This window comes from Mus caroli, chromosome 5 (genome assembly GCF_900094665.2).
Source record: "Mus caroli chromosome 5, CAROLI_EIJ_v1.1, whole genome shotgun sequence".
Taxonomy (NCBI): domain Eukaryota; kingdom Metazoa; phylum Chordata; class Mammalia; order Rodentia; family Muridae; genus Mus; species Mus caroli.
Window position 1 is genome coordinate 76,987,101 of NC_034574.1, and position 18,955 is coordinate 77,006,055.

At 37.6% G+C, this 18,955-nt stretch overlaps 1 non-coding gene across 1 annotated transcript; it reads left to right on the forward strand.

The window, feature by feature from the left end:
* The first annotated feature begins 10,757 nt into the window (after positions 1–10,757).
* On the forward strand, positions 10,758–10,864 carry LOC115031158. Its single transcript, XR_003836781.1, has one exon. It is a non-coding gene; the product is annotated as a U6 spliceosomal RNA (small nuclear RNA).
* Positions 10,865–18,955: the final 8,091 nt, after the last annotated feature.

Here is an 18,955-nt window from a genome sequence, read left to right on the forward strand (position 1 = left end):
ATTGATGCAAAAATACTAAATAAAATTCTCACAAACTGAATGCTAGAACACATCAAAACAATTATCCATTATGATCAGGTAGGCTTCATCTCAGAGATGCAGGGATGGTTCAATATATGGAAAGCCAACAACATAATCCACTGAGAAACAACAAACTCAAGAAAAAACAAAAAAACTACATCATTAAACGCTGAGAAAGCATTTGGCAAAATCTGATACTCCTTCATGATAAAAGTCTTAGAAAGATAAGGAATTCAAGGCCCATTCCTAAACATAGTAAAAACAATATACAGCAAACCAGTAGCCAACATCAAACTAAGTGGAGAGAAACCTGAAGCAATCCTACTAAAATCAGGGACTAGACAAGAATGTCCATTCTCTCTCTACCTGTTCAAAATAGCACTTGGATTCCTAGCTAGAGCAGTTAGAAAACAAAAGGAGGTCAAAGGGATACAAATTGGAAAGGAGGAAGTAAAAGTGTCACTATTTGCAGATGATATGATAGTATATTTAAGTGCCACCACAAATCCCACCAGAGACCTACTAAAGCTGATTAAAAAAAAAAAAACTTCAGCAAACTGGCTGGATATAAAATTAACTTCAACAAATCAGTATCTTTACTCTACTCAAAGGATGAACAGGCTGAGAATGATATTAGGGAAATAATACTCTTCACAAAAGTCACAACATAAATGCCTTGGTGTGACTCTAACTAAGGAAGTGAAAGATCTGTAAGACAAAAACTTCAAGTCTCTGAAGAAAGAAATCCAAGATCTCAGAAGATGGAACTATCTCTCATCTTCATGGATTGGCAGTTATAATAAAGAAAAAATGGCCCTCTTGCCGAAAGCAATATACAGAGTCAATGCAATCTCCATCAAAATTCCTTCTCAATTCTTCTTAGAGTTAGAAAGAGCAATTTGCAAATTCATTTGGAATAACAAAAAATCCAGGATAGGAAAACCAATCTCAACAGTAAAGAACTTCTGGAAGAATCACCATCCCTGACCTCAAGCTGTATTACTGAGCTTGAAGACAAAGAAATGAACCCACACAATTATGGTTACTTGATCTTTAACAAAGCTATACAGTGGGGGGAAAAAGAGAGCATTTTCAACAAATAGTGCTGTTTCAACTGGTGGTCAGCATGTAGAAGAATGCAATTGAACTGTACTTATCTTCTTGTACAAAGCTCAAGTCCAAGTGGATCAATGACCTCCACATAAAACCACATACAATGAAACTAATAGAAAAGTAATTGGGGAAGAGCCTCAAAAACATGGGCACAAGGGAAAAGTTCCTGAACAGAACACCAATGACTTATGCCTTATGATCAACAAATGACAAGTGGAAAGGTCTAGTTGGTCATCAATGGGAGGAGAGGTCCTTGGTTCTGTGAAGGTTCTATGCCCCAATATAGGATAAAGCTAGGGCCAGGAAGCAGGAGTGGGTGGGTTGGTAAGCAGGGTGAGGGAGGAGGAGATAGGGGATTTTCAGAGGGAAAACTAGAAAAGGGGATAACATTTGAAATGTAAATAGAGAAAATATCTAATAAAAAATTGCAAAGTGTCTGTAAGGCATAAGACACTGTTAATAGGACAAAATGGCAACCAAAAGATTGAGCAAAGACCTTTACCAATCCTACATCAGATAGAGAGCTAATAGCCAACATATACAAACTCAACAAGTTAGACCCCAGAAAACCAAATAACCCTATTTAAAATGGGGTACAGAGATAAACAAAGAATTCTCAATGAGGAATATCAAATTGATATTGAGAAGAAGCTAAAGAAATGTCCAACATCCTTAGTCATCAGAGAAATGTAAATCAAAACAACCCTGATATTCCACCTCATATCAGTCAGAATGGTTAAGATCAAAAACAGGTGGCAGCAGATGCTGGCCAGGATGTGGAGAAAGAACACTCCTCAATTTTTGGTGGGATTGCAAGCTGATACAACGACTCTAGAAATCAGTCTGGTAGTTCCTCAGAAAATTGGACATAGTACCACCTGAGGACGCAGCTATACCACTACTTGGCATATACTCCACTATATTCATAGCAGCCTTATTTATAATAGCCAGAAGCTGGACAGAACCAAGATGTCCTTCAACAGAGGAATAGATTAAAAAAAATGTGGTACATTTACACAACAAATTATTACTCATCTATTAAAAACAATTAAATCATGTAATTCTTAGGCTAATGATTGGAACTTGAAAATATCCTGAGTGAGGCAACTGAGTCACAAAATAATATACATGGTATCCACTCACTGATAAGTTGATATTAGCCCAAAATCTCAGAATACCCAAGATACATTTCACAGACCACAGGAAGTTCAAGAAGAAGAAACACAAAAGTGTGGATGCCTAGGTCCTTCTTAGAAGGGTGAACAAAATACTCATGGGAGGAAATGTGTAGACAGTCTGGAGCAGAGACTGAAGTAAAGGCTTTTTAGAGACTGCTCCATCACATATGCAGTCACCAAATCCAGATACTATTTTGGATACCAAGAAGTGCTTGCTGGCAGGATCCTGATATAGTTGTCTCCTGAAAGGCTCTGCTAGAGCCTGGCAAATAGAGAAGCAGATGCTAGCAGCCAACCATTGGGTCCTCAATGGAGGAGTTAGAGAAAGGACTGAAGGAGCTGAAGGGGTTTGCAACCCCATAGGAAGAACAACAATATCAACAGACCAGGCCCCCTCAAAAGCTCCCAAGGACTAAACCACTGACCAACAAGTACACATGGAGGGACCTATGGCTCCAGCCACATCTGTAGCAGAGGATCTTCTTGTAGGGCATCAGTGGGAAGAGAGGCCCTTGGTCCTGTTTGATGCCCCGGTGTAGGGGAATACCAGGGCAGAGAGGAGGGAGTGGATTGTTGGGTACAGGAACACCCTCATAGAAGCAGGGGACAGGGGATTGGGATAGGGGTTTTTGAGGGGAGGTGACTAAGAAAAAAGATAACATTTGAAATGTAAGTAAAGAAAATATCCAATATAAACATTTTAAAAGAAAATAGCCAATAAAAAAAGAAAAGCTCTTATAAAAGCAATTACAAAAAATGAAAAAATATCCTCTAATTAGCCATCAGCTCTACTCAATTTGATCAGAACTATCTTTTTGTGTCACCCTTTGTATTCAGCAACATAGTTTATGATCTGGGGATGTATCTGGTCTTTAGGTAGCAAGTATTTAACATGTCATTGTTGAAATGTGATTACATTTAATTCCATATTTTATTGTTAAAGGAATTTTAATATCCGAAAAGAAAAATTAAATAAAAACTGGTTCTGCTCACTGATAAAGGAGTGCCAGTTCCACTGTTCTTAATGAAATGGAGAAACATCAGTCCCCCTCCCTTTATCCTAACAAGAGTCCCCATCTTTTAAAGGCATGCACTGGTATTTTGAAGAGAAATCACCTGTCTTCTGCTTATAAGCAAGGCCACACATTCCTTTAGCATTTGTCATAGCCATCCACTGGGAGAAAACAGCAGGAATCCTTTAGTGAAGGTTGGAACTCACACTCTTGTAGGCAGGGTTTGAATTTAGGGCCTGGTGGAAATAAATTTGATTTTGCAAATAGCACAACATTAGTAACTTAATGAACTTTTTAATATAACTGCATATATTTAAATCTTAAATTCTGCTGAAAATGATCAAGATTGCCTACTCTGTTTGTTTTGAATATGATCTACTTCAAAGTTTTCTTTTTAAAAATACTTTTCCTATGTAGGATTAGTGTTAAACAGAAATGTATGTATACACAGCAACCACAGAGTTACCTATTGATTCCTTTGATATGCTTAGCATTTTCCTGTGTCTCTACAGAAGATCCTATTTGGGTCTCCAAGGCCCTATGTAATTAACATCATCAAACTCACCCTTTCAGAGACAGATATACTTGATATATGAAGACATTTAACTTTCCCAGAGTATATGAGAGCTACAGTTCTCAAACCAAGGAAACAACTAATCACTTGCTCATTTTTTTGTTGATTTTTCTTTATACGATGCTCCTTTTGTATTCTCCACTAAATATCATATTGTGTAAATGAATCTCTTTTAGCTTCTGAAATCCAGATTTACATATTACCTACTGGGTGTGGCTTAGGAATGTCATGTGGATAATCATGGTTTATTAACATACCAGTAAATCAAAGGAGAGCTTTGCTACTACAAATGAACTGCGTTGTTGGTAGAATCTTGTCAGTAGGCAGTTTTGTATTCTGCCACTATTATCATACTGATAATTTTGTTTTAAGGACTAGGAAAGTGACAAATAGGCCATATATGCGAATCGTGTTTAGAGAACTGAACAATGTAAGTCATGGTCAGAAGATTGAACTTTTACATGATTCCAACCCCAAATGATGAATAAGTCTAAGACCTAAATGAACACCAAACACAAGGGCAATGATTGTAATGGAAGTCAGATGTTCACATCGTTACATAAAATGCACACTAGGTAGAGGTTAAATGCATTTGTGTGACAATAAAACAAATGAAAACAAATATAAACCAAAGTATCAAAACTACTCACATCTGGCTTATCTGTGGATTGATTGTCGAGTCTATAAAGCAATCTACTCAATGAGAGACAAATTATCATAATTTTTTATCACGCTTTTTATTTTGGCCCTTTGTCATGTAATTTGAAGAGAAAGTATTTGCGATCAGAATTATAAATGTGGGAGTTGTTTGGTAAATACAATTCTTGCCATATCAGTACAAAGAAGTACATGTGTGGCAATGCCCATTTGTAATGCCAGTAAATGAGAGGTAGAAACAGGAAGACCACTGAGGCTGGCAAGCTCGCCAGGCTAGTCAAATTAATAAAGTGAAGCTAAGTAATAAAGTCTATCTCAAAGAAGGTGGCGAACAATTACAGAAGATCAATTACAAAGTAATGGTTAGCCAGGACACATAAATATGTGGCCAGCCTTCAACATGGCACACATACATACACACAAACTACAGATATATTTTCATGTTTGTGATATTAAAGCGTTATGTGAAAATATAAAGGAAGGAGCTAATTTTTCATTCCATGTGATTTTAATCATGTATGAGATGCTGGGAGCAAGAAAGAAGTGATTGTCCTTGGCTGATACCTGAAGAAAGTATTTTGGATTCAGTTGGGTTCAGCGGTGTTTGTTAGTCAGAATGGAAGTGAAATGAATTACTGGCTAAGACAAAGGAAATATCCTGATACTTTTGAAGGCAAGCTCCCTCACTGAAACTAAAGTTCATCGTTTTGGCAAGGTATATTGGCCAGTGAACTTACAGGATCCACCTGTCTTTTTTTCCCTGTCTCTATTTGCATGTCCTGTGATTGTAGTAGCATCACCAAGCTCAGCTTCAAGGCTCGTCCTATTCTTTATTGTTCTTCCAGTTCTTCCAGTTTGTTACTGTCTTTTGGTCTGGTCCTCAGTACTGAGTGCAAGCATGCTCTCCATTCATTTGTGTGCAATGCCTAGAAAAAAAGTGCCACTCCTCACTTGTGGCAAACCTACCCCATTTAAATGACAGAAGAACATAGCATGGTGCAGCTGGTTGCCTAATGCCCAGTTAGGCAGGTAAAGCATACTAACCAAAGATGGATTTGGCTATGAGCATCCATTTTACCTCTAGAATGTCTCAGGTAACCAATTCCCTTTTTCTTGGAATTCAGGGAAAAGTAATAACCAAAATTAAAGACAATTCCTTTATCATTAACTTTCTGCCAGGAGGCTGAGTAGATGGGAAAGCTAATACACATGCCCACAGACACCAACAACACAGAACCTTTGCTCCTGGCTAGACCCTCTTTCGGTGACTTCATCTTACAACTTAAATTTCTCATACAATTTATGCTCAAAATATGCTCTTTATTTCGTACATTGAAATTCTATATAATGCCTGAAATAGGCAGGCTTGAATTAAATGGGTAAATAGAAGCACATAATCTAACATATATATGTAATTCTTGATTCACACTGATTTGATTTTGGTATGGAAGAATTCTCTTGTTTGAATTTTAATATATTTTAGCAACTGTGAATAAATGAAAAAAAATCAAATTTTTGTTGGTTTCCTGCTTAAGTTCTATATGAACTTTACAAATCACCTCCAACCTCTCTTCTCTAAAATGGGCTGCATTGAATTTAATTACTATTAATTACTGTTATTTTTCCCTGATGTTTCTTATCAGAATATTTCATTTTTATGCCAATCAGAGTATAATTATTAGGATAATGGACTCTACAAAAAACCAATTATGCAATGAAACTAGATGGGATTTATCTGAAGTAATTGAGTCTTACAATTTAAGATCAAAATAAGTGAACCGAAGTGAAAATGTTAAATCGTTAACCCCCTGGGCATCAACAATAAGGTTGATTTCCTCCTCTGTCCCAAATTAAGTTTATATTTTCCAATGTCACATCAGTTGAATTATAGACCCAATTCAAGATGAGAACAATATGTTCATCCACTAACAGTTCAGCCCCAGGCACAGAGTGTCCATAGAACTTCATCAAACTTTTTCACTTGAAGTATCAAAGGTATCCGTGCAAACACATGGGAGATCCTCAGTTAGGGTGTTTGCTTATGACTCATGTAGTACATCTGAACCATAAGAGAAAAAAATACATACTTATAACATCTATTTAATCTTAATTAAGAAACAATGGACACATTCTTTGTATGACACTCCTACTCTTCAAAACAGATGACCAAATTTTGAGTAGTCGAAATATTGCTTCATCTAGATTTACTACAAATACAGATATAGCAATGTTTTAATCTGTCTTTGTGAAAAAGATTTTATATTAAATTTTCTAAGAGGAAGGAGAAAAAAACTTGAGGACAAGTCATGACTAGAACATCTCAAAAGGAAGACATTAGAAACTAAAATATTAATTTAATATATATGCACATACAAATACATGTATATTTCTAACTGATTTTGATATTGAAAATAATATTTTTAATGGAGCCATAAGAATAGGATTTCTAAATTCATTTTCTAACCAGTCTCTTATAATTATTAAGGTTGTAGGTTATTATAGATCCAATCTGTGTCTCAGTCAGTTTCATAATATACAATGACCTGATTAAAATTGCTAAGTTATAAGGAGAAAAGTTGTATGTATTTTGTTTTAAGGATATGACTGTATAGTGTTTACATTGGCTTGTTCTCAGCCGTGTCACATATGGCAGAGAATAAATACCAATGTCAAGATCACTTGCTTGAACAAGCACATGATAATATTCCAAGCTAAAAACAGGGAGAGGATTATTAGACCGTGGGTGGCTTTTATGGCAAGCCTTTATAAAGGTCAAATAGCTCAAGAACTTTCTACTCTGCACCATTTCTCCAATACTGTACAACAGCACTCCTCTGAGTTACACTATGGGTAAGTTTCAAATCACTCCCCAATGTCAGCAAGCACCACACACCCCCAGAGCTCATGTCTCTAGCTGAATATGTGGCAGAAGATGTCCTAGTCGGCCATCATTGTGAAGGGAGGCCCCTTGGTCTAGCAAACTTTCCAGTACAGGGGAACACCAGGGCCAAGAAGTGGGAGTGGGTGGGAAAGGGAGCAGGGCGGGGGGAGGGTATAGGGGACTTTTGGGATAGCATTTGAAATGTAAATGAAGAAAATATCTAATATTTTTTTTAAAAAATAATTTCTCTCTACTGTAAAAGGAATTCTTATATCTTTGTAGTTAGTATTAACTATTTAAAACCAAACCCTGATGCCCACCCCTCTATTGCTTAAATTGCAAATAGTTTCTGACTTGTAGACTGTCTATTGTTAAAGTGATTCGAAAGAATTATATTCTATGTATTCAAATAAGATGATTTGTGAAGGTTCTAATGAATCCTGTGACTTGTTTCATCCTAAGAAATTAATTGATTAATTTAATTTTAGATTATAATATAATTACATTTATTCCTTTCCTTTCCTACTTTCAAACACTCCCACATACCCCTCCCTACTGTCTTTCAAATAAATGACCTCTTTTATTTTTAACTAATTTTTTTATTGGTTATTTTGTTCACATTTCAAATGTTGTCCCCTTTCCTGGTTTCCCCTCTACAAACCCTCATCCCATCTCCCCTCCCCCTGCCTATAAGAGGGTGCTCCACCACCCACCCATCCACCCCCACCTCACTGACCTAGCATCCCCTCTGCTGGGGCATCTAGCTTCCTTAGGCTTCCCTTCCCATTGATACCAGATAAGACAGTCCTCTGATTCATCTGTGGGTCCTTCCATCCATGTGTAATCTTTTGTTGGTTATTTAGTCCCTGTGAGCTCTGGCGGGGGCGGGGGTCTGGTTGGTCAATATTGTTGTTCTTCCTAGAAGGTTGTTTCCCCTTCTGCTCCTTCAGTCCTTTCCCTAACTCTTCCCTTGGGGTCCCATGATCAGTTCAATGATTGGCTGCAAGCGTCCGCATCTGTATTGGTCAGGTTCTGGCAGAGCTTCTCAGGGACAGCTAAATCAGGCTCCTGTCAGCAAGCACTTCTTGGCATCAGCAATAGTGTCTCGGTTTGGTGTCTGCAAATGGCATGGATCTCTAGGTGGACCAGTCTCTGGATGATTTTTGCTCCACTCTTAGTCCTTGTATTTTCTTTAAACAGGAATAATTCTGGGTTAAAACTTTTGAGATGGGTGGTTGGCTACATTCCTCAACTGGGGGCTGTGCCTATCCACTGGATATGGTCTCTAGAGATTCTATCTCCCCTATGTTGTGTATTTCAGCTAATGGGTCTTTGGGTCCTGGGAACTTCTTGATTTTGTAGCATCTGAGAGTCTCTAGTGGCTAGTCCCAGTTCCCCATCTCCCACTTCTATACACCTTCTTTCAATTTCCTGACACTCTGTACTTCTCCCTGTCTCCTCCAACACCTGAACCTGCTGCCCCTTTTATCCTCCCACTCCTCTCACCCTACCATATGGCCACCTCCCTTTACCTCCCATGATTACTTTGTTTCCCCTTCTAAGTAAGGCTGAAGCATCCAGACTTTCGTCTTTCTTCTTTTTGAGCTTCATAAAGTCTGTGATTTGTATCTTGGGTATTCCGAGGGTTTTTTTCTAATATGCACTTATCAGTGAGAGCATACCATTTGTGTGCTTTTGTGACTGTGTTATCTCACTCAGGTTGACATTTTCTAGTTCTCCCCATTTGCCTGTGAATTTCCTGATGTCATTGTTAAATTGTGATTGCATGCATACTTATGCACACAATGCATGTTCTCAGGCCTGACCATTTGGCACTGAACAAATTTTTTGATAGTAGAAGTCTTATGTAAGACTAGACCTAGTATTCCCTACTCTCATATTAGAATTAGCTACATTCTAAGACTCTCCTTGCAATGCTATTGTTCATTGTCCTTTACTACCTTGCTTTGCCTAGAAGTCTCTAAGGCTTAAGTTCTGCTTGGGAAAAATGTAGAGCACATTTGGCCCAAGAGAACATATGCTACCCTACATTTCCAAAGAACCTCATGGGTTTCAATTCTTCAGAAATCTTTATGATTAAATAAAATCAGGTAGGACGGGATTCATTAAACTCCTCCACACAAAACAAAAAACAAAAACAAATAACATCAAAATGCCTCACATCAGTAAAAGAAATAATTAACAAAGACACAATTAACATAATGTAAGAAACTGTTTCTGAACTTGATATTTCATAGGAGATTGATTTCCAAAATATTTAGCACATTTAAAAACTAATCAATATTTTGATAATCTCTTTTTGCTTCCTGCTTTGTGGTGTTAGTGGACTTTACTTTTCCAAAGCCTTCAGGAATATGATTAAGCTATTAATTGGGAATCTCTCATATTTTTCTATTTCTTCCATTTTAAAATTACTATTACATTATTTTCACCTTCTCTTTCCTGCCTCCAATCATTCCCATGTAGTTCCTTGCTCTATTTTAAATTCTTGGATGAGATATGTAGATACACACACACACACACACACACACACATACACACACACACAATCTATAAGTACAAATGGTATAAGTTCAGTAAAAATACTTCTGTGAATCATAGTAAAAATATAAATTATATTTTGTAACAAACAAAAACATTAATTTCCACATGAAGGTCGCCTGTAATTTTCTTTCTTTACCCTCAACAATTCAAGATCCAATACTAAAACTTAAATAATCTCATTAATTTTATTGAGTTTTCTTAAGTTCCTCATAATTTGTTTTTTTTTTTATTAGCAATGACTGGAAACATGAAGTTATTACAAATAATCCTCATTTAAGTTTTTGAAAAAGTTCTGAAAAAACATACAAGAAATAATTATACTTGCTTGCATTCTCAGTCCTCCCTACACACCCACCTGTCCATTTTGTTCTTTTCTTAACATATCCAAAGGCCAACAATGAAGGTAGGATGCTATGCTGCACACAGTGCAGACTTTTTCTTTGAAATATTTCCCATTCTAATTTTGGTTTGGAGTAACAAAAACAAGAAACAGAAGGAAGAACTGGAGGAGGGCTTTGTTAAGTTCTTATTAAGGTCATTTTTCTTATGGCCATTTTCTTCAATGTAACAATATAACACGTGCTTTGATTTATTCCATATATAATTGGCCAAGAAAAAAGTGAGTTTGTGAAAGTTTCTTGCTGTGGGTGTTTTATTTTTTTAAATATATTTTTTATTACGTATTTTCCTCAATTACATTTCCAATGCTATCCCAAAAGTCCCCCATACCCTCCCCCCCACTCCCCTACCCACCCATTCCCACTCAGCAGCACATTTACTAAAATTGGAACGATACAGAGAAGATTAGCATGGCCCCTGCACTGTGGGTGTTTTATATTGTAAATGGCTTTGCCCTCTGCCATCCCTCTAGTTCAGTTCACATCTCCAGGATACACATGTCACAATGTATTCAACATCATTCACTGCACATTCTGCTTGAAGGGATAGATGATTAATTGTGAGAGATAATTGATTTTATTGTAAATAACATGGTATTGTCCTACTGACAGCACCATATGTTCTTATTAGTTAAAATTCTCAACTGCCAACAATGTAAATATTTAATTTTGAAAAGGAAACTTGGAAAATTCTTAGGAAAATGACAAACTCAGGTGTGCTGTTTCATAGATTGAGGCCAACACATGAAGTAATGCTAATTAAGCCAATCAAAGAGGAAAAGCTAATTTTGCAGAAGTGAGAAGCATGAAGTACTAAATTATGAAATAAAATAGAGTTTAAAATGAAGGTGACATTGTGGTCCCTTATGTAATATTCATGCCTAAATATGTTTTGAGACAAGAAATCTGTGCTTCTGTACAGTGAAGGAAAGGACACCTGCCATTTAAGTCAGATGTAACATACAGTTAAAAGCCCAGATTCTACCCCTCCACTTACTTGAAAAAAGAAACAAAGAACACCTGCAGCCATTAGCAAGTCCATGGAAAGCTTGCAGTTCTACTAAGACTTCCACTTAAAAAAAACAATTTTAAAGATTCCAAAGCTCCAGTAATTCATTGCATCAGTTGGGCTCCAAACTTATATAGTGGGCATTATGATGATGCTTCAAGAAAATATCAGAAGGAAGTCAGATTTTTATCTTTACGAAAACAGCCAAATGACATAGTAAATGCATGCTGTGGAATACTAGATTATAAACAGTTAGTTGTAGACTTAGATTTTTAGAACCTACTTTTAATAAAGGACTCAAAATCCTTATTCTACTCCTAGCCCACCATCCAAAGGTAGGGAAGAAACGATGGTAAAAGAACAGGAGTATGTGGACCTATATAGAAGTAGTTCCTTGGGAAAATTCCAATCTCTGTTCATCAGGGTATCAGCAATCCAGTTCAGCTCTACCAAACACAAATCAGCAGTGGTGGCATGATGCAACAGAATTTGCCAGATCTTTTTAGAATCTGCACAAGTCAGGGAAAACAACCAGCACCAGCCGGGATGTCAGGAGACATTCTCTACTGTGCCTCTCGTATGGAAGGGAGATCATTATGAGACAAATGAAGCATTGCAAAACTAGATATGTGTCTTAGTCAGGGTTGTATTCATGACCAAGAGGCAAGTTGGGGAAGAAAGAGTTTATTCATCTTACACTTCCACATTGCTGTGTATCATCAGAGGAAGTTAAGACATGAACTCACACAGGACAAGAACACAGAAGCAGGAGCTGATGCAAAGGCCTAGGAGGGATGCTGCTTACTGGATTGCTCCCCCTGGTTTATTCATCTTCTTTCTTATAGAACCTAGAACTACCAGCCCAGGGATGGCAACACCCACAATGAGCCCTCCCATCACTGATCACTAATAGATAAAATGCCTTATAGCTGGATCTCACAGAGGCATTTCTTTAAGAGAGACTACTTTCTCTATGATAACTCCAGCTTGTGTCAAGTTGACATACAAGACCAGCCAGTACACTACAAAAGCTAGCGGTCACTGTCTATTAAGGCCTATTTATACTCTCTCCAAACATTAATTGTCCTCCCATGGGTCTTACTTCAGGAAAATACCATGTAAGCTTGCATCACATAACATATCCAGAAAAGTCCAGTTCAGTTAGAACTTAGTGAGCAATATGGATATATATTAAACATGCTTCAAAAAACAGAAATTTAAAAACAAAACAATATATCATGTTCACTTATGTGGACCCCAGAGATAACCCATTCAGATATAATTTATTTCCATTTGAATGTCTTTATTCTAGCCAACTGGAACAACACTCAGGTATTTAGGGACTCAAATATTGACCAAAGAGTTTAGACCAAGAGACCTTTAGAGGCTTTACATGCTTGTTCCTTACTCTGCAGGTGCAGGGGAAAGTTTTTTCCAATCAAGCAGCTTAAAAGAAGCTAAAATAAGTGGTTGGCTGAATATGGAGATTTACACAAACACAATGTTTAACAGTGACTAAGAAAAGTTAGCTAGGGCTGGGCAGTGGTGGCAAACACCTTTAATCCCAGCACTTGGGAGGCAGAGGCAGGTAGATTTCTAAGTTCAAGGGCAGCCTGGTCTAAAGAGTGAGTTCCAGGACAGCCAGGACTACTCAGAAAAACCCTGTCTCTAAAAACAACAAACAAACAAACAAACAAAACAGTTAGCTAGGGCATCTTGACCTTGGGTCATAGAATAGAAATGGGTAATTCCCTCAGTATTTTCCATCAAAGAGATCAAGTTCTAGTTAAACCTGAAATCTTATCAGCAAAAATAGAAGATGGAAGTTCTATCCCAAAAGTCCCCCATACCTTCCCCCCAACTCCCCTACCCACCCATTCCCACTTCGTGACCCTGGCGTTCCCCTGTACTGAGGCATATGAAGTTTGCAAGACCAAGGGGACTCTCTTCCCAATGATGGCCGAGTATGGCCATCTTCTGCTACATATGCAGCTAGAGACATGAGATCTGGGGGTACTGGTTAGTTCATATTGTTGTTCCACCAATAGGGTTGCAGACCCCTTTAGCTCCTTGGGTACTTTCTCTAGCTCCTCCATTGGGGGCCCTGTGTTCCATCCAATAGCCGACTGTGAGCATCCACTTCTGTGTTTGCCAGGCACCCCCATAGCCTCACAGGAGACAGCTATATCAGGGTCCTATCAGCAAAATCTTGCTGGCATATGCAATGGAGTTTGCGTTTGGAGGCGGATTATGGGATGGATCCCCAGGTTTGGCAGGTGACAACAGATGCTGAAGTGGAGAAAGAGAAACACTCTTCCATTGTTGGTGAGATTGCAAGCTTGTACAACCACTCTGGAAATCAGTCTGGCAGTTCCTCAGAAAATTGGACATAGTACTACTGGAGGATCCCGAGATACCTCTCCTGGGCATATATCCAGAAGATGTTCCAACTGTTAATAAGGAGTGAGGTAACCCAATCACAAAAGAACTCACATAATATGTACTCACTGATAAGTGGATATTAGCCCAGAAACTTAGAATACCCAAGATACAAGTTGTAAATACATGAAACTCAAGAAGAATGAAGACTAAAGTGTGGTCACTTTGTGCTTTCTTAGAATTGAATGTGAAAATAGGATCTATCATTCTCCTGCATAGAGGAAACATACCTCAGCAATAAAGACAGACATTACCCAGAGTAAAAGGCTAGAAAAATATTTTGAAGCAAACAGACCTATGAAGCAAGCTAGAGTAGACATTCTAATATCTAATAAAACAGAATTTTAACCAGAATTAATCAAAAGAGGAAGGGAAGGACACTGCATACTCATCAAGGAAAAATTTACCAAGATGATATTTCAATTCCAAATATCTATGCCTCAAATACAAGGGCACACACATTTGTAAAGGAAACAAAGCTTAAATCACACATAGATACCCACAGATTAAAAATGGGATTCTTCACCAGCCTACTCTCAACAATGGACAGATAATCCAGACAAAGCTAAGCAGAGCAGTAATAAAACTAATAGACATTATGGATAAAATGAACATAAAAGACATCTACAGAATATTTCACCAAAACACAAAAGAATACAACCTCGCTTCAGTACCTCATGTTTCATTCTCCAAAACTAACCATACAGTCCATCACAAACCAAGCCTCAACAGATAAAAGAAAATTAAAATAACACCTTTTATCTTATCAGACCACAAAGGATTAAAGCTGGAATTCAACAAAAACAGAAGCATCAGGAAAATCTACACACTCATGGAAATTAAACAACTCTCTACTAAATGATCTCTTGGTGTGGGAAGAAATAAAGAAATTAAAGATTTTCTAGAATTCAATGAAAATGAAGGCACAGCATACCCAAAGTTACGGGACAGAATGAGAACAATGTTAATTAAAAAGTTCATAGAAGTAATGTCTCCATAAGGAAATTAGAAAGCTTTCATACTAGTAATTTAAAAGTACACCTGAAAGCTCTAGGAAACAAAAAAGAATCCAGCACACCAACAAGGATCAGAAGGATGGAAATAATCAACATCAGGGTGGAAGTCAATTAAAGAAAACCATTCAAATGATCAATGAAAACAAGAAGCTAGTGCTTTGAGAAAATTAACAAAATAAATAAACCCTTAGTAAAACTAACCAAAATACAGAGAGACAAAATCCAAATTAACAAAATCAGAAATGAGAGGTGAAATATAACAACAGACACTAAGGAAGCTCAAAGAATCATTAGGTCTTATTACAAATGCCTGTCCTCCACAAAATTGGAAGATATTAATGAAAGGAATGATTTTTCCAGACAGATAAAACTTACCAAAGTTAAATTAAGATCTGGTAAACTATTTAAACAGCCTCCAGGAAATAGAAGTAGACATTAAAAGACTCCAACTACTACCACCACCACCAACAACAACAACGAAGCCTAGCACAGTGTTCTATCAGACTTTCAAAGAAGAGCTAATATCAATAGTCCTCAAATGATTACACAAAGTAGAAAGAGATGAGCCTTCATGTTGGCATCAGCATTGGGTCACCTAGGGCCCGGAGTCTGTGGACACCCCCATGGTCCCCAAAGGATTCTTCTCAAAATCTTATGATCACTGGTGAGGGGAACCTGACATCTGTTCCAATTGAACCACACAGGACATGAGACAGCAGAAGGGAAGAAGAAAACCAGCTTGTCCAGGGGCACAAGTCCCTTCTAGTTGGCACCAGCACCAGGTCACCTTGGGAGCAGAATCGGCGGACACCCCCACAGTCCCCAGGGACTCTCCACACAATCTTAGGATCACTGACCATACAGCTTTATGGTCCTCAAAGGAGACACCACTTCCAGGCACTATAACATGCCTAGGAACTTAGGACAACAGGATCCCAGGATAACAGGAGCTAGGTCACAACAGTAAGGTGAAGACAGAATCTCAGGTGCAGAAGATTCCATAGATAACATGGACAAAACAATCAAAGAAAATGCAAAATGCAAAAAAAATCCTAACTCAAAACATTCAGGAAATCCAGTACACAATGAGAAGACCAAACCGACAGATAATGGGAGTAGATGAGAATGAAGATTTTCAACTTAAAGGGCCAGCAAATATCTTCAACAAAATTATAGAAGAAAATTTTGCAAACCTAAAGAAAGAGATGCCCACGAACATACAAGAAGCCTACAGAACTCCAAATAGACTGGACCAGAAAAGAAATTCCTCCAGTCATATAATAATCAGAACAACAAGTGCACTAGATAAAGACAGAATATGAAAAGTAGTAAGGGAAAAAAGGTCAAGTAACATATAAAGGCAGGCTTATTAGAATTACACCGGACTTCTCACCAGAGACTGTGAAAGCCAGAAGATCCTGGACAGCTTATACAGACACTAAAAGAACGAAAACGCCAGCCCAGTCTAGTATACCCACTAAAACTCTCATTTACCATAGATGGAGAAACCAAAGTATTCCATGACAAAACCACATTCACACAATATCTTTCCATGAATCCAGCCCTTCAAAGGATAATAACAGAAAAAAAAAAGCAAAAAAATAAACAAAAAAAAAAAAACCAAAAACCGAAAAACAAAAAAAAATACAAGTACAGAAACTATGCCCTAGAAAGAGAAAGAAAGTAATCCTTCAACAAACCTAAAAGAAGACAGCCACAAGAACAGAATCCTAACTCTAACAACAAAAATAACAGGAAGCAACAATTACTTTTCCCTAATATCTCTTAATATTAATGGACTCAATTCCCCAATAAAAAGACACAGACTAATAAACTGGCTACAAAAACAGGACCCAACATTCTGCTGCTTACAGGAAACCCATCTCAGGGAAAAAGACAGACACTACCTCAGAGTGAAAGGCTGGAAAATAATTTTACAAGCAAACGGCCTGAAGAGACAAGCTGGAGTAGCCATTCTAATATTGAATAAAATTGACTTCCAACCCAAAGTTATCAAAAAAGATAAGGAGGGACACTTCATACTCATCAAAGGTAAAATCTTCCAAGAGGAACTCTCAATTCTGAATATCTATGCTCCAAATGCAAGGGCAGCCACATTCATTAAAAACACTTTAGTAAAGCTCAAAGCACACACTGCACTAAACACAGTAATAGTGGGAGACTTCCACAACCCACTCTCATCAATGGACAGATCATGGAAACAGAAACTAAACAGGGACACAGTGAAACTAACAGAAGTTATGGATCAAATGGATCTGGCAGATATCTACAGAACATTTTATACTAAGACAAAAGGATATACCTTCTTCTCAGCACCTCATGGCACCTTCTCCAAAATTGACCATGTAATTGGACACAAAACAGGCCTTAACAGATACAACAATATTGAAATTGTGCCATGCATCCTATCAAATCACCATGGACTAAGGCTGATCTTCAATAACAANATAAACAATAAAAAGCCAACATTCGGGGCTGGTGAGATGGCTCAGCAGGTAAGAGCACCCGACTGCTCTTCCAAAGGTCCTTAGTTCAAATCCCAGCAACCACATGGTGGCTCACAACCATCCTTAACAAGATCTGACTCCCTCTTCTGCTGTGTCTGAAGACAGCTGCAGTGTACTTACATGTAATGAATAAATAAATCTTAAAAAAAAAAAGCCAACATTCATGTGGAAACTGAACAACACCCTCCTCAATGATACTTTGGTCAAGGAAGAAATAAAGAAAGAAATTAAATACTTTTTAGAGTTTAATGAAAATGAAGCAACAACATACCCAAACTTATGGGACATAATGAAAGCATTCCTGAGAGGAAAACTCATAGCTCTGAGTGCCTCCAAAAAGAAACTAGAGAGACCATACACTAGTAGCTTGACAGTACACCTAAAAACTCTAAAACAAAAGGAAGCAAATTCACACAAGAGGAGTAGACAGCAGGAAATAATCAAACTCAGGGGAAAAATTAACCAAGCAGAAACAAAAAGAGCTATTCAAAGAATCAACCAAACCAGGAGTTGGTTCTTTGAGAAAATCAACAAGAAAGATAAACCCTTAGCCAGAGTAACTAGAGAGCACAGTGACAGTATCCTAATTAACAAAATCAGAAATGAAAAGGGAGACATAAAAACAGATCCTGAGGAAATCCAAAACACCATCAGATCTTTCTACAAAAGGCTATACTCAACAAAACTAGACAGATACCAGGTACCAAAATTAAATCAGGATCAGATTAATGACCTAAACAGTCCTATATCCCCTAAAGAAATAGAAGCAGTCATTAATAGTCTCCCAACCAAAAAAAGCCCAGGACCAGATAGGTTAAGTGCAGAGTTCTATCAGACCTTAAAAGGAGACCTAAATCCAACTCTTCTCAAACTATTCCACAATATAGAAACAGAAAGTACTCTACCCAATTTATTCTATGAAGCCACAATTATTCTGATACCTAAACCACAAAAAGATGCAACAAAGATAGAGAACCTCAGACCAATTTCCCTTATGAATATCAATGCAAAAATACTCAATAAAATCCTTGCAAACCGAATAAAAGAACACATCAAAATGATCATCCATCATGACCAAGGAGGCTTCAACCAGGGATACAGGGATGGTTAAATATACGGAAATACATCAATGTAATCCACTATATAAACAAACTCAAAGACAAAATTATCATCTCCACATGATCATCTTCTTAGGTGCAGAGAAAGCATTTGATGGCCTAGTCGGCCATCACTGGGAAGAGAGGTCCCTTGATATTCCAAACTTTATATGCCCCATTACAGGGGAATGCCAGGGCCAAGAAACAGGAGTGGGTGGGTAGGGGAACAGGGTGGGGAGAGGGTATAGGGAACTTTCGTGATAGCATTTAAAATGTATATAAAGAAAAGGTCTAATAAAAAAAAAATCTTAGAAAGATCAGGAATTCAAGGCCCATACCTAAACAAAATAAAAGCAATCTACAGCAAACCAATAGTCAACATCAAAGTATATGGAGAGAAGCTGGTAGCAATCCTAGTCAAATAAGGGACTAGACAAGGCTGCCCACTTTCTCCCTACTTATTCAA